Source organism: Podarcis bocagei, assembly GCF_964188305.1.
Source record: "Podarcis bocagei genome assembly, chromosome: 9".
NCBI lineage: Eukaryota > Metazoa > Chordata > Lepidosauria > Squamata > Lacertidae > Podarcis > Podarcis bocagei.
Genome location: NC_138134.1, coordinates 47,304,080 through 47,321,739, shown reverse-complemented (window position 1 = coordinate 47,321,739; position 17,660 = coordinate 47,304,080). Strand labels below are relative to the sequence as shown.

At 40.9% G+C, this 17,660-nt stretch overlaps 1 long non-coding RNA gene across 3 annotated transcripts in view; it reads left to right on the top strand.

The window, feature by feature from the left end:
• Window positions 1-17,660, top strand: part of LOC308595297 — a 148,256-nt gene that overhangs the window by 49,091 nt on the left and 81,505 nt on the right. For 2 of the 3 annotated variants that reach the window (XR_014011977.1, XR_014011978.1), the window contains one exon: window positions 15,757-15,792. This is a non-coding gene — a long non-coding RNA (uncharacterized lncRNA). Of the gene's footprint in view, window positions 1-15,756; window positions 15,950-17,660 lie in introns of those variants that run through there. The other variant, XR_014011979.1, reaches the window with a different exon arrangement.

The window sequence follows — 17,660 nt, the reverse complement described above, 5'->3', positions numbered from 1 at the left end:
CTACTGCGTAGCAAATCGTCACAACTTGTTAGGTTGGCGGTTAGGCATTGGTTAATTGGGGCTTGGAGGGGTAAGTGCCTACCCCTCCAAATGATGCGATAAGGGAATTCCGTTAAAGGAATCCAGGGGCTTGCCATTCTTTCGTCCTTGTCCGTGGAGTCGGACTTGGGCCGTGCAAGCCCCACCGGAACATGAGGGTGAGAAGCGAGGGCCAGTTTCCCGGCCTCACTTCTCATCCAATACTTGTTTCCCACGCTGGCTTCCGGTGGAGTCCGGAAGGGCCAGCACTGTCCTTGAGGGCTAGGACAGATAGTCAAACCAATGCCTAAGCAACCACTCACAATTTTTTGTATTTTAAATAAAGTTGTGGCCAAAATTATGCCAAAAACCTCAAACAAAAATTGACGTGTGAAGTGTGTAATTATTTGGGGGGTGGCACTGCGGAACTCAACACGCAAGTGATCACCATATAGACAATGCCTGTTGCAACATTTAAAAAGTCTCATTGAGGTTCTGCAAAATGGAAAGATTGTTTTGTTTCCAGTTAAACAAGATAATTCTGTTGAGAGAAATAAGTAATAACATATTACAAAATGAGACCTCTCATGGCCTAAATTAAAAATATAAAGGCTGAACGATGCCTGAGTATTCTTACATAACCTGATGAGGAAGCAGAATTCTATACAATTAAGTATACATGCAATTTATAAACAACAGCATCTCTCCTCATAGATCTGCAAGTGCAAGAACATAAGGCCTGAAACTATTTCAGTACCAGTGTTAATTGGTCTAATGTTTACTGCAATATTTTTAAAAATGACCTTTTAAAAAAAATGGTAGAGGTGTTCAGCGCCATACATTTTTATTACACACACTCCATTAGAACAGATGGAGTTCTTGCTATTTCAGAAGTCTTTTTGATTACGAATTTCATTTTGGTAAACTAAGTTAACAAATCATCAGGGGAGGGGATGGATAATGTTTAGAGAAAGTGACTGAATTATGGGAAAACAGGGGCATGGGTGAGGAAGTCATGAGCTCAGTTTATAGCACTGTAATATATCATAAGGAAGGTACAATGCTAGGGTGCAATGCTATTTTTAAAAAATAATAATAGAGTAAAGTGGATTAAACTACATTTGACAATTTGAAATGGACTTGTTCAAAAAAGAAAGAAAGCTTTGTTGCTAAGGAACTACAAATAATTAGGTAAGTTTACTAAACAAATTTGCTCAATTTTCATTCTATTGACCAAAAAAGGAAGTATATAACAACTTTGTATCATCAGGTCCTCTTTTCGAATGACCTTTCTGTTGCTGAAGACAGCTACAACAACACATTGGTGGTTTTTGTTGTTGTTAGAATCCATCTATTTCTGGAGACAATGGAAGAATGTGCCTTGGGGGGTAAAGTCCCCCAAGGCACATTCTTCTTCTCTCTGTTAGAGAGTTACAGCACCTGCTGTGGCTGTAGAGACTGATATAGGAGAGACATGTTTTATTGCAGGTGGAGCAGATGAAGTCACCTGGTTTTGCTACATTGGGTGCATGAAATTTCTTCTCTCCGCGCTCTTCCCAGTGGTCATTCCTCCTCTGGTCACTGCTGTGGATACACAACCTGACTGTATTGCACTTATATCACTTCATTTTCCTCCACTTGAATTTTGTACATTTGATGACTGATAGCAGAATATGTGGCATGACTCATAGTATTATGCTAAGATGATATGAAAATTATCCAGTTTTGTATTTGTGGTGTCCCACTCCCACTCACTCCATCTAAGGGTAAAATATATATTTTCCATTTGAGGAAAATGTCAGCAGGGAAAGAGAACAGCCTTGCAAAATTGAATCTTATGTATCTAGCTTCAGTAAACCCCAAAAATCGTGAAGTGGAGGGGGAGCTCTTTCATGACTTGTAGGTCCAGCTTGTAATGAGAAAATTTTTCCTTACACCACATTTTTGCCAGCTTAGTTCTGTCAGGTCAGTAGGTCACATGATAGAGCTGAAAGGGTTTGGAATATGTATAAGTCTCTCCTTGCTCTGTCCCAGCACCAGCATGACCCTGCCACACATTTAAAACACCCCTTTGGGGGGGGGACTGGCATTACCTTAAATTCCACTGGTTCAGCCAGGGTGAAGAATTTACAATTTGTGAGCCCCGACTGAGCTGGAAAAGGCCAAGGTTCACCAAATCCAAATTCTCTCATCCTGGTGGATTTTGAGTTTTGAATGTTTTGTTAGTTCTTAAGGAAGCTAGAATAGATACTGCTTTTACTGTGCATCCCCATCTACACTTGCACACAGATGTGCATGTGTATGCAACTGACATGTCTGAGTCTTTAGCTAAGGGTCCCTGTGCACCATGAGGCAGATTACATGAGGGGGAGTTAGAAGTCAAAGAAAATGCTGGAGCTTGGAGTAAAAACTAAATGCAGTTTATTGGGTGGAGGTTCCTAACCTTGATAGCTGCTGGTGGCTAAGTACTTATAAATATGTTTGCTGCTGGGGATAGCAGTGTTTCAGGTATGCAGTGTCCTCAATTTGGGCTTTTGAAATGTCCGAATAGTGGGCACAACTTGGGCAGTTTGACTGAACTAAAAACCAGGCATCTGCATATTCTGGGGTTATTGAGCTTCTTTGCATAATTGGCAAGAACCACTCCTGAAGTTAAAGGTTGGTCTTTGTCCTGGTTCTCTAAGACATCACTTAGTTCACATTCCCTAGTCACAATGGAGCTTCTTAGGGACAAGATGTTGGGGCATAGTTAAAACTGCCCTAAGTGAGAATCAGGGTGCCTTATAACCCTTTTTACAATACTGCTCCTTGTGATTGATGTTGGCTCCTCATCTGAATCGTTCCAGCCATGCTCATGTCTTGTAAATTTCTTTTCAATAAAAGGGAGAAAAAGGCTATTTCCTCACTGGCAACACTTAACTATCATCCACTACCATTTGTTTTCCTTTTATCCCATACTTATTGTCAACCCCTGACTGCTGCTGAGAGTGACCAAAGCTTACCAGTATTGTGTGTTCTTTGCATACAGAAGATCCTATGTTCCCTCCTGGAGCCTAATTTAAAAGGTTCAGGGAAACCTTTGCTGGCATTCCTGGGAAACTGCTGCCAATCAGAGTATATTATACTAGGCTAAACTGACAAATAATTTGATCCACTATAAGCCAACCTCTTATGTTCCTCTCCTCCACCTAATATACATTGTAAAGGCTCTGGTTTGACATCTGTGTTCTTTAAAGTGCCTAGCATCCTGTTGAAACTCAACAAATATTAAATATTATTTGTCCTGTTAAATAATCAGCTGTAATTACTTTACAGTTGTAGTCTGCAGGATTTGCCAGAAGAAACTTGGATCAGAGTCACATTAGGCTTATTAAAATGTAAAGGTTCTACAGCAAAGATATTAACATTATGTATGGAAGGAATTAGTGGCTAGACTTCATTTATTGTAGTTAGTTGGGTGTTGGCTGGAAGAGCTGCGGGTGTTAATTTTATCTTAATGCATGTGAAATGTTTGGATAACCACCAGCAGCTACTAATAGCTGAAACCATAATGCTGTGAACATTTCTCACAGCCGCACCCTTTTGAAAATGTTAGTAAAGAACTTGGTGAAATCCTTGAAGTATGTGGGAGTTTCCAGTTTGTTGTCATCCAAGGAATGAAGCATCCTTCATGTTACCTGCCATGAGACTGTATTTAAGAATACGGTTCTCTATCACTAATATAAAGAGAGAATTTTCAATGAAGCCAGTGCAGATTCTAACTGGAGGGGAAGTGGTATCTATGAAGGTTTGTTTTATTATTCTGGTGGAATAATTCTATGATGCTAAATTCTTTGACAGTGCAATTTTATTATGGGCAGCTGGTGTAAATGGCCATACCTTCATGCCCATTTACTGCAGCTGAGGACCTCATCCGGCATGTTATGCACATTAGGAGGGAAAGATTTGCAATTCCATTCCTGAATATTGCTGGTTATTTGAAAACTCTTTTTAAAAGTGTATGTTTTATAGCATATATTTTCTCCTTTGACTCAAAATTGCTGCACTGATCATTCTTCACTATTTCTGCCTATCCTGTTGACACACTATTAAGGATACACCTATCCATCATACAGAGATACACCCAAGCACTTCTCATGTGGTATGTCTGGTGCTTTAGTACTAAACCCGGAGTATGAAAATACACTCCCTAAGGAAAAATAAGGTACCCTGTTAAGTAGTTTTGTGCAACATATTCCCTCAATATATTAATTCCTGAAGGGTAAAGTGTGCTGTTGTAGCCAAAACGTCATCAGAATCCTATGGCACCTTTAAGACCAACAAATTCATGCACTACTACATAAAAAGATTAGAGAGAACATTGCATCTAAAAGGATGGGAAGAAAACCAGTTTTACCCAGTAGGACTGAAAAACAAAGTGGAAGAGTCAGCAATACATGCTTCCTCACAATCCTATACAGACTCAAGATAAATGGGAGAGTCAAGAGTAGACCTGTTCCACTCCTACAATAATCAGATAATACAGTTTACCCCCAACTAGTGACTATACTAGAGGTACAAATTGGATTTGGAAGAATTCTGCATCCTGAGCCAAAGCAAGATACTTTGCAGATATTTTATCAGAAGCAAATTGGAATCTGCACGAGTACAAGGAAGGGCCCCTGAACTGTTTTGTGGCACCTTGACAGACCAGACTTTAAAAAAAATAAAGTGGAAGTAAGTGTCTGCTGAAAATGAAAGTAATATCGCTAAACTTACCATAAAGTTGGGAAGGGATGAAGCAAACACCAGAATGGGAAGGGGGCATGGAGAAAGAGCTCCACTGTAAGTCTAATTTGTAATCAGAGAGAAAAATATTGCCAGCACTCTCTAGCACTGATCTAAAATGACCAACTTCCAGAACTCTTAGAATAAGTAGAACAGACATTTGGTGAATTCTTGATATTTCAGTCATAAGAAAGATATACAAATCACCTGGAAACTTTCTACTTATTAATAGCACATAATGCACTCTTTTTCCTTTGAGATGCCAGCCTGTATTCTCAATACAACCCCCCCCACCTTAAAGTGTTTGCTCCTCCTTCACTCCATTTTTGTTTTGTAGCATTCCAGTGAGAACACCATCCATCTAGAATGTCCATGCCAGATCTTGTATGGCAACATAAGCACAATCAGATTTATTGCTTAGGCATAATGACTGTCATAAAGCAACATTTTATTTATGCAAGATAAAGTGTGGTGAAACAAGCAGTTGGGTTTGATTTCAATAGAACAGTCAAGATTTTCAGGAAGCACGAGTGTGCTGTTGTGATGTCATTGATAAATACCAGTAGATAGATTAATGTCACTTTGAAGCTACATTTTGCAAGTGCTGATGTTGAGGAGAAACAGCTTCCTACATTCGGAAGTTTAATAAAGTTGTGGCCTAATTTTAATTCCATATACATTGTCAAAGTCTTTATTCCTTCCTTATGATCCCTGGGGGCTGGGGCTGTCACCGCCTGGTCACACAAAAGTATTTCTACAGAGCAGCAAAGAAAGTTCTTTTCTACTAAGACAAAACTCCCAGTGTCCTGGAGACATTCGATGTCAGACCACTGGCACTAGCTGGATTTGATTGTCACCAGGCAATCAGCACTTAACTGTATTTGTGTCACATGGACCTACCACAGTGCCAACTGCAACACAGATCACTCCCTGGTGGCAAGAAAGAGCCATCTCCAGTCAGAGAGGGTGCATAGCAAATAGCAGAAAGTACAGACTTGAATCAACACTGTGACAACTGTCATACCTGAACTCTGTTAATGCTCCTCTGATTCTGCCAAACAAGCCCTACTGAACTGCCCCAGATATAGCGTCAACGTAAGGTTGAACCTAAAAAAAGAGGGAATCTACAACACAGCTCTGTCTGCCTTTGGCCAAAAAGAGCAGCAGATCCCTGACTGGTTTGAGGCTGGGAAAAGGAACATTGATGCAAAGCGCAAGGCTCTTGTGAACTACAAGCATGCGCCCTGCAAAAACTGAGCTACACTGAGAAAGCCCAGTGGGTTGCCAGATGATGTGCCAATGACTACTGGCTAAAGCTGTGTGAGAACACTCAACTCACTGCTGATGCTGGCAATACTCACAAAATGTACAAAGGCATGAAGAAAGCCTTTGGACCAACAGTCAGAAAAACTACACCCCTGAAAACATGAAAGCTGGCTTCAATTCCTTTCTCATGACATGCCTCCATGGCCTACTCTTGTCGTGTTGGGAAGAAGGATCTATGCCACAAGACATGCACAACTCCAGCATTGTGACCCTCTGAAAGAACAAAGGTAACTGCCATGATTGTAACAACTACTGTGGAATCTCCCTGCTGAGTACTGTGGGTAAAGCCTTTGCCCATGTATTTTTCAAGAGATTCCAGTTGCTCACTGACAGGATCTATCCTGAGTCACAATGCAGCTTTAGATCTCAGAGGTCAACAGTCTACATGATTTTCTTGCTGCGCCAGCTGCAGGAGAAATTCCAACAGCAGAGCTGTCCCTTATACATCGCCTTCATAGACCTGATGAAATACCTTTGACCTCATCTGCCATAAAGGACTCTTCATGCTGCTCAACAGGATGCCCACCTAAACTTCACAATATTATTGTGTCCTTCCACAAGAACATGTGTGACACCATCCAGTAAGTCAGCTCATCCTCTGAAACCTTCGCTATAAAGGTGTGGAAGAGGGCTGGGTTCTTGTCCCAACTCTTTGGCATATTCTTTTCCCTGCTGCTCTCATATGCCTTCAGCTCAACTGAAGACGGTGTGTCCATCCATTCAAGGAGTCACGGGGGTCTGTTCAACCTGGCATGTCTCTGTGTCAAAACAAAAGTGAGAGATGCAGATAGAACCTGCTCATTTTAGTAGATGTAAACTATTGTTCTAGCAGAGAAGTGAGACTTGTGAAAGCAGATGCTGCAGCAGAGGTTGCACAAGTTTGCAGCAATTTGAATTAAATCTCTGGAGGAGGGTTTCTACACTCTGGTATATCAAGGCTTTGTTCCTTTCCCCCACTCCTTTGTTGAGCATATGCTCTTTTTGCCTGGGGCTTATTGTCAGTACTGTCACCAGGGGAATGGAATTCTGCTGTATGGCTAGGTAACAAATACTAGATTATCTCCAGAAGTATTTAAAGAGTGGAGGAGTCTTTAGGGAGGCCAGATACAATAATGGTTACAATCCTTGTGAAACATTTCCCCACCATACTTGGATGCCACAACTATTTTAACCATGGCTGGATTGAAACATCTGGAGGCCCATACAATATCTTGTAATATAACAAGACGTGGTATAGTGTTTCCCTTTTCACATGACTCAGAACAACAATCAGTTGATGGGAACTCAAAATGTTGATGGAATACCCTTTGTATGGCTGCTATTCAGATTAGACTGTGCTCTGATCTATGAAGAGCTTTGAGAATGGTGTGTAGCCAAGCTCCCTCTATGCAGAAATGCCCTCCGATAATTTCACTACAGCCAGGGACACTGCAAATCTGGGGACATAAATCTCTAAAACATACTTAGGCTGCCTGTCTCTTGCTTAGAGCCAGTGTGGTATAGTGGTTAAGAGCGGTAGTCTCGTAATCTGGGGAACCGGGTTCGCGTCTCTGCTCCTCCACATGCAGCTGCTGGGTGACCTTGGGCCAGTCACACTTCTTTGAAGTTTCTCAGCCCCACTCACCTCACAGAGTGTTTGTTGTGGGGGAGGAAGGGAAAGGAGAATGTTAACCGCTTTGAGACTCCTTAAAGGGAGTGAAAGGCGGGATATCAAATCCGAACTACTACTACTACTACTACTATTCTTCTTCTTCTTCTTCTTCTTCTTCTTCTTCTTCTTCTTCTTCTTCTTCTGTAGCATTTTTCATTTTGGGGATTGTATCCAGGGTTAGCCATACACAGAGCAGACCCATTGAAATTCATGACTAACAAGTGAATTGATTTCATTGGGGCGGAGTAGAACTTCAGAGGCAGTATGGTTCTGAATGCCAATTATTGGGAATCACTGGTAGGGAGATTTCTGTTGCAGTCAGGTCTTGCTTTTGGGCTTCCCATAGGCACCTAGTTGGCAACTGTGAGACTGTGATGCTGGACAAAATGGGCCATTGGCCTGACCCAGCAGGTCCTATTTATGTTCTTAATTTAGTTGGATACAACCCTTACATTCTTAATTTAGTTGGATACAAATTTATCTTTTCTCAATGAATATTGTTCCATAAAAATATTGACATGCAGAAAGATATCTAAGTGCCCTGTGAAACCCCATTCAGTTCCCCAGATCACCTTGATGCTTGTGCTCTGCTTGAGATATATTTTTGTAGAGGAAGGATGAGCCGAGCCTTTTTCATCCATCCACTTTTAATGGTAAAGGTAATTTTCTCAGGTGGTCACCAAGTAGCTGCAATTACAGCTTCTTGTGCTGGAGAAATTTTTCTAAGACACTAATGGTAAAAGACATGGGAAGAGCAATAGAAACTCAGCATGTTTCTCAAACTGGCTACTAGGTACACAGTAGCAGACCTAGAAATATGAAGTCTATGCCAATTCCCCCCACCCCCTTTTGCAATATAAAACTGCTGACTGGGGTTATAGGAAAAATGTGAAAGCCTTTCAACCTGTGGACACTGAGATGACAACCATTTTCATCAGAAAAAAAATGAAAAGAAAAGGATGAAGAAGCACTAGTATGCCACTTATGGGTTAGAAGCCATGCTGTGAAAGAAATTCCAGTAAGAAAATCATTATACAGTAATGCACGCAACATGCCGATTTGGAAATCCACAGTGGTGGAAGATTTTGTAATTATTTGAAGCTGGATTTGTGAAGAGAACCTGATTCCCTTCCTCTGTCTATCTTGGAAAGAAGGTAGGACCTATAAAAAGTAGTGTGTACACACAGAGGACAATCAAGTAATGAAAATTAATCACTCTTAGCCCGCAATATTAAACTCCCCTGACCACACATTAAAAAACCTTTTCTCCCTCTCTTGTTTATTTTTTAGCGGGGGAAGGGGCTGGAGGGGCTCTCGAGGCTACCAGCATGAGTTTGACCAAGCTGTGGGAGGCAGTGGAAGACAGGAGTGCCTGGCGTGCTCTGGTCCATGGGGTCACGAAGAGTCGGACACGACTAAATGACTAAACAACAACAAAAGTTCTCCTGTGTTCAGTGGGGCTTAATCCCTAGAAATTGTGCTAAGGATCACAGCTAAACTGTACAATCCTATGCATGTTTACTGAGTTGTAAGGCTCATCTTATTCAACTGATCCTTATTCACAGATAAGTGTGCAGATGACTGCATTCAGATTCTGTCAACTTCGGGTCTTTAGGAAAGGCAAGAAGACTTCAAATTTGCTTCAAACTGTTTTGGTAAAATAGATCAAGAAACAATATATTCCATGAATAATTGTACCATATAAAACAAAAGAAACTTCTTACACTTGTCTATGTCAATATGTGTTCCACTGAAGAAATGGCACTTATTTCAGAGAAAATTTGCATATTGCACATGTTTAAGAACAGAACTTTATTTCATGATTTAGTCAACAATGTGCATAAAACAACTAATTTACAGCAGCAAATATTGCTTTAGACAAGTGTGCATTAGCTACCACTATAATGTGGACTATCTCTTCTTTAAATGTTAATTTGTTCATTTACCCTTTTATGTCTCCTGAGTGGTGTGGCATTTTTTAATGGTGGTCACCTGACTTGTCCCATATGCTTTGTTGTTGTTGTTTAGTCATTTAGTCGTGATCGACTCTTCGTGACCCCATGGACTAGAGCACGCCAGGCACTCCTGTCTTCCACTGCCTCCTGCAGTTTGGTCAGACTCATGTTTGTAGCTTCGAGAATGCTGTCCAACCATCTCGTCCTCTGTTGTCCCCTTCTTCTTGTGCCCTCAACATCAGGGCCTTTTCCAGGGAGTCTTCTCTTCTCATGAGGTGGCCAAAGTATTGGAGCCTCAGCTTCACGATCTGTCCTTCCAGTAAGCACTCAGGGCTGATTTCCTTAAGAATGGATACGTCCCATATGCTAGCACAGCCAATAAAATCCCACTGAACACCACTGGGTTTACTGATGAGTAAAAATGTCACACTATGAAAATAAGATTTTGGAGCATGATTGATAGAAAAAGTTAACAGGAGTTAATAGAGATTCAGATGTACAGTTAAAAAGTAAATATAGCTTCCAGAATGGTGCTGATTAATAACAAATATTGACTGAATGTTTACTTATTGTGAACTGTTTCCTAGACAGTGCCTGAGATATACAGAAATTCAAACATAGATTCCATAGATTGAGTTGCATTGCCCTGCCCACCTCAGAGATTTGTAGTTTAAGGATATAAATTACACAACCACATCATAGTTTTTATTCCTGAGGCAGGGATAACTGGATATCATTTTGTGTCATTCAACTATGCATTAACTGGTCTCTGGGCACATTTCTCCTTTCTGCATTAATACAGCAGATCCCTCGAAAGGGACATCAGAGACTTTAGTGCATGGAAATTATAATGGCATTTAATACAAAATGAAATCATCTCTCTATCACCTGATCTTCTACAACTCACCTAATTATCCTACTTGGCACTAAACTCTCTGATAATATCAAGTGTCATTCTTAGAAACCTTTAATAGAATAAAGAATTGATATCTCTCATTCTCCCACTTCCAAAAAACGCCCCATCCACATCTATTGCCATTGTTAAGATTAGTTTTATAAAAACTATTTTCAATCACTTCTAACTTTTCTCAACTACAGAAGCATCACAGGAGCTAAATATATACATTTGCTAACTGTGATGGCTTCAGTTTCAAAAGCAATGAGCACCAAGAAACTCTGCTAATGTCAACAGGAGCTGAAGACCTTGATCGTTTGAAAAATACGACCAATATATAGCTTCTAATGCCTGCAGTTTTCAAATATGAGCAAGCGTATTATCTGTGACTGTCATTTCCCCAAAGCCTTAACCATTGTCTTGTTCTGAAGAGATTATTGGCACCATGTTCTAGGTCTGGTGCAGAGATTGCAACATGTGAAAGGTACAAAAGCATAAATGTTCTGGAGTATCTATAGATTGCCATTTGTAGACACAGATTAAAACCTCAAAGTGGTATTCTACAGCAGTTACAGACACACACCTGTGAGAAATTTCTTTATATGCTTTCTTCAAAGTAAGGACATCATTCTTTACAGGCCTACACTTTGAAGGCAAAACTTTGCTGATTTCATGAGGACTGAGCCTGGTGCTCCATCAGCAACTTGTAAAAGATGGATTGCACATTTTTAAAAGGACACCCCAAAATAAGACAGCATTTTTGTTCTAATGAGTACATTGGCACTTACGTTTCTCTATGGGAAATAAGAATTTGATGTAAAGCAAATTAAAGGTATGGAAGAGATATAACTGAGACTTCTGTGCTGTGAGGTTTCTGGTCTCATTTTCTTCCTGCCATTTAGCAAAAAGAAAATCTGACAGTTTTAACACATTTTGAGATCCCAAACTAAAATCAAAAGTAGCACATACTCCATTTAAGAATATCATTGTTTGAAAAATGATGCTGCAAGGGCATTCAATAAAGAAATCAATGGCTATATTGTGAAATTTAACCTGCCTATATAGGACTTGAAAAAATTGGTGCTTAGGATTTTGTGGACCTGTTAACTGAGAGGTTAGAATCTGTCTATAGCTTTGAATAAGGTTGCTTGAATTGGGCTTGCAGAAGGTGCTGTTTCACAACAGAAAGAGGGCTGAAAGCAAACTGATGTGGTATGAAGTATAATTTCCCTGTATCTTTAAACCAACCAGCCAACCAACCAAACAACCAACCAACCACCATCCTCTTCCTCAACCTACATATTTTTCTATAGAAATATGTGTATATCAGCCCCATCAGTTTAGGGAAAAGATCGTAGCTCAGTAATAGAACTGCTAATGTCCCAGGTTTAGTCCCCATCATCTCCAGGCAAGGTTGGGAGAAAACTCTTTCTGAAATCCTGGAGAGCCATTGTTAGTCATTGTAGACAATACTGGCCTAGACAGACTAGTAGTCTGATTTAGAGTGAGACAGCGACCTTTGTTCCTATGTTTTCCCATTGGCCAGAATGGAGTCAATTAAGGATACTAGGTCTATAGAACCTATTAAGAGGTTAATTTGCCCTGCCTTGATCACCATACATCTTGTCCTCCTGTTTTCTGATGAGCCTGTCCTATGGCAAATGAAAACTTGAGGCAAAATCCTCTCATGGGGAAACAGAAAAATAGTGAGGTCTTTCTAAGTCCCATTTTATTGCTTTTTGGAACAAAAGAGCTTTGCTCATTTGCCTTCTTATGTGCCTGACATTTTGAGCTCGGTAGTTTGCCAGCCATTGGAACCAATGGAAAACACAGAAGAGTGAATATTTTCTGTGAACTAGGGATGGGAGATAAACTCATTCCATTCACAGTTCCGTTGCATTGCCTAAACCACTATTATGAACCAATACCCAGTTGTCCTTATAAATTTGCACTTTTGTAAATTTTGTGGTGAAGTTCTCCAAACAAACAACCAAGCTTATATATTCATGCACACAAAAATGTGTATCTTAGTAAAAACTGTACAGAAAAAATGGGATTATGCTAAGGAAAATTGCTTGCAAAAATATGCATATTAGAAGAAATATGCATTAAAACAAGAACAACATTTTGCGTGGACTTTTGGGGAGGGAAGGGTGATCATGAACTAATGCAGAAATGAGGCAGATTGAACATAAGGTTGTAAAAACGGTAAACAGAGAATAGGGTTGCCGTACATATGCCATACATTTCCTGAACATATCCAGAATACAGTGTCTTGGCAGAAATTGGTAAAAAAAAAAAAAAATCCGGGGAAATTAAAAAACTTTGCCCCAAAATGCTAAACAACAAACTTGCAACTGCAGCGGCAAGAATGTTACTTGCCCAAAAATGTAAAGATGAAGAAGTTGCTGGAAACCAGTTGCTGGAAACTACAGGAGGGAAGAGTGCTCTGTTGCTTTAATCCTGCTTAAGAGTTGCCCACAGGCATTTGGTTGGCCACTGTGAGAACCTATACAGTGGTACCTCAGGTTAAGTACTTAATTCGTTCTGGAGGTCTGTTCTTAACCTGAAACTGTTCTTAACCTGAAGCACCACTTTAGCTAATGGGGCCTCCTGCTGCTGCCGCGCCACCGGAGCACAATTTCTGCTCTCATCCTGAAGCAAAGTTCTTAACCTGAAGCACTATTTTTGGGTTAGTGAAGCATATGTAACCTGAAGCATATGTAACCCGAGGTACCACTGTACAACATAGGTGACTGGCCCTGGTCTAGCAGGCTCTTGTTTACATTATTATGCTCCTAGCGGCAGTGATACTACACCAATTAGACACTACCATTTGGGCCACAGGGGCAATGAGATCAGGGATGGGGGGTTTAAGGGGGGCTTTGATTGCCCCCTGCTACTCTGGCACCATCATTGTTCCCACAATACCAAAACTAGTGTCTCACTGGCAGAGCTCACTGCCACTTTTGCACTAAGGTTAGCTACAGTCATACCTCATGTAACGTCCGCTTCATGTTACGTTCTTTCAGGTTATGCTGGAAGTACTGGAAATTGTTACTTCTGGGTTTCGCCACTCGCACATGCGCAGAAGCGCAAAATGACATCACACGCATGCACAGAAGCGGCGAATCGCAACCCGCGCGTGCACAGATGTACCGCTGCGGGTTGCGCTCTTTTCATGTTGCGAACGGGCCTCCGGAACGGATCCCATTCACAACCAGGGGTACCGCTGTATTCTTAAAATGATTATGAGGAGCAGCTGGAACCTCAGAGGAGCTGGCTGGCACAGCAATTTGCTTTGCAGTGCACACCAGCCAGAAGCTTTGCTCACATGTTCCAGCTTCCCAACCTGCCACCCAACTAGCCAGCCATCGAGGGAGAGAGGGAATAGTTTGGCCACTGTAAATTGCAACAACCACAAAGGTAAAAAAAGAAGTCAATAATAGTGGGAAACAAGAAAAGAGTACAATAGTCTGTCATCTCATCCCCCTCAAGCCTAGAAGCACCCCTGATAAAAAGAAACTGAAATTGACCAATTCAGTCATCCCTACTGTGGATTTTCTCCTTACAGTCTATCAGTAAGGCCTCTTTTCTTTGGCATAGCCAATTTAATTTAGGTCTGCGCAAACACAATAGATTGTGCCCAGCATAACACTAGTCAAAACTCATTAACTTCAACTGAATTTGTAACAAAAGCTACATGGAAAATAATGTTTATGGAGTAGCAATAATTCTTAGCAGCTACTTAGGTTAGCCACTGTATAACAACTTCTTTATGCAAGTAATTGTGATAGACATTAAGGATATCTGATTTTAGATTTGCTGGTGGTCATTTACGGGGCATTCAATTTTTAAAAATCAAGAAAATTGTGAGAAACCATCAAAACAATATATAGTGTTTTTATATTGAAATACAAGTACCAAATTGAAAACAACAATGATTCTCAACTGCAGTTGCATTTCCAACAAAACATCTCAGGGTGTGATTTACAATTAGCAACATCTTGAAAATGAGCCTTCCTTTTACATTTAAAACTGCAACCACTCAATCCATCAAGTCTTAAAATCTTGCTCTTGATTAATTGCATTCTCTTATGCCATTTCTCTCAAGAAGGCTTCATAAAATCAAGGCCACATTATTCAAAGCATTCTTCAAATGAGATGCATCCCCAGCTAGCCAATTCAATCACTACAGAGCTCGCAAACAGTAGGTGGTTTGTGTTTTTGCAAATTTGGGATTCATTACAGAGGCATTAGGATATAATTTACTATGACTTGGGCATGCTTTTCTACCTTCGCATCAGGATTCAGCTGCCTCACTCTGTGGACTAGCTGAGGGGATCTGGGGGTGTTGTGAACTAAGCACATCACACTAGGGAGAAAGAAGCTGTTTCACAGCAAATCACTCAAATTGATTAATAAGCTGCATTGATTGGCTCCTGAGCAGAGATGTCCAGTTGCTCTCCAGTGAGAAGATTAGGGTTTCTCAAAACAAAGTACAGTGTGGAGAGAAGCCTCTACAGGCCTCAGTCAGTGTTGCTGGTAGAAACTGATTTTCCTACAAAGAGAAACAGCATTTCAAATACTGAGGTACCATCTGCATGTCATCAATGCAAAAACTGGAAACAGGAGCTATGAGCTGAACCATATCTGAACATTATATTGAACAGGTGACGTATTATTCTTTAAGATATATAAATAGATGCTGGCATTAGGAATGCAACAATTTGAAAGGAAAATCCAATTTTAATAATAAAATGTTGACCTAGGTAAGCATGGTAAGCATCAGAACTGAAGCCTTTTTATGAAAATTGACAGAATTCTGCAGCACATAAGAGCATCTGTGCTTAAATATATTACAGAATATAAATGGGTTTTTAGAATGCTACTCTCTTTGTAGAAAACAGAACATCTTTAGAATATAGCTAGGTAGGACTTTTTCCTCCTGGAAATGTTCATAATGTTGCTTCAACTGCCCTAAGTGAATTACTGAGATATGCTGTGGGCACAAATATCACTTTCAAATGAAAAGCTCAAATGCTTGATATTTGGAGACAGAAAGGACACATTTAGTGCCTATTAAACCAAGATAAATGACTGGTTCAAAGAACATTCGTTGTCATTCTCCATTTTCCTTGCAGGTCTTATCCGAATTCAAGGAGGACTGGAAATTCAAGGTGAAGCTTAAAAGTTCTCCTTTCTGTGTGAAGAAATGGTTTGAGGTTTGATGTCTAATAGTACTGAATATTTTAGAGAATTATTTTGGATGCAGGACTGTTCTCAGCACTCTTGATCTCTTGTATGTGATCAATCCAAATATATTCCTTGAAGTTCTTTATGTTTCCTCGTATCAGCTCGGCCTACAAGACTTTTGGTCTACAAGTTGAACACAGCCTAGTTACCATCCATAATATTCATGGGACAAGCTACTAGTTTTTACTTCCTATCTGGGACTGCAAAAAATAGGAGGGTTGCCAAATATCTAGCAGGTCGTGATAGATTAAGCTTCAGGGTTATGCAATTCTGTCTTTTTCAGTTTTCAGACTATGCCACCTCAGGGCCAGAGGCACTATGTAAACATCATAGGCCCCAATTCTAGGGGGCAGAGTCCATTTGCCCTCCCAATACTTTTCTTCTGGGGGCACAGCCCCCTCAATATTTTTTATCCCACCACCTGCCTGCCTGCCTCCCTCGCTTCCTACAAACATGCAGACAGGTGAGCCAGTGGATGTGGTGCTCTCCCGTGGCAGGGAAAAGTAACCTCCTCAGAGGACTTCACCCCTGAAACTATTGCAATGGTGGCCCAAAGGCTGAAGAGTGTGCCTGTCCAGCCAACCAAGGGAAGGAGGGAAGGAGGCAGAATGAGTGCCCCAACCATGCTGTCGATGCTCGCCGTGCCTGTCTGGGTGCATGACAGGCTAACCACCCCACCCAACCCCCCCGACTGGAAAGGAGAATGGCACTGGCTCCCCTCAATGTTTTGCTCAAGTTGGTGCCACTGGTAAACATACTTTTCCAGACTCTGCTTATTGTTAAGTGTTTGCTGGTGGGACATCCCAGGAGCAAAAAACTGAAGTTCAGGCAAGAGGAACATAAGATATGAAACTGTCAGACCCATGGTCCAATGAGGTCATTATTGTCTACATTGTTTGACAGTGAATCCAGGTTTCAGATAAGAGTCTTTTGCATCCCTGCCTAGATATGCCAGGGGTTGAACTTGGCACCTTCTGCATGTTCTACCACTGTTAAGCCTTTCCCAGCTTTTCTGATGTATTATCAGAGTTCAAGGACACATTCCAGAAATAGTCAAGGAGGATGCCAAGCAGGTGAGGGGTGTTGCATGGGCAAAGGGTGCATAGCTGAGGAATGGGGTGTGGTATGGGTAATAATAATGATGCTATATTTGTTGCCTGCCCTTAACTAGGTGGTTCCAGAGTGGGTCATCCTCAGCATACAATGAGAGATGAGGATTAAACAGAGGCTTGGAGGATTGCATTTGGTTCCTGAGATCCCCTACCCCTGCACTATTTCAAGTAGCAGATGATGATGATAATAATAATAATAATAATAATAATAATAATAATAATAATAATAATTCATTTCTTATACCCTAACCAATCTGGGTGACTTCCAACTAGATACATAGGGTCTGGGTGAGAGACACATCAGACATTAAAAGTTTCCTGAAACAGGCCTGCTTTTAGATGTTGTTTAATTCTTTGACATCTGACAGAAGGGCATTCCACAGAGTGGGTGCAACTACCAAGAAGGCCCTCTGTCTGGTTCTCTGTAGCTTCACTTCTTACAATGAGGGAACCACTAGAGGGCCCTTGGAACAGGACCTCAGTATCCAGGCTGAACAGTGGGGGAAGAGACACACTTTCAGATATACAGGTCTGAAGCCATGTAGAGCTATAAAGGTTGACACGAACACTTTGAATTGTGCTTGGAAATGTACTGGGAGCCAATGTACAGTGGTGCCTCGCAAGACGAAAATAATCCGTTCCGCGAGTCTCTTCGTCTAGCGGTTTTTTCGTCTTGCGAA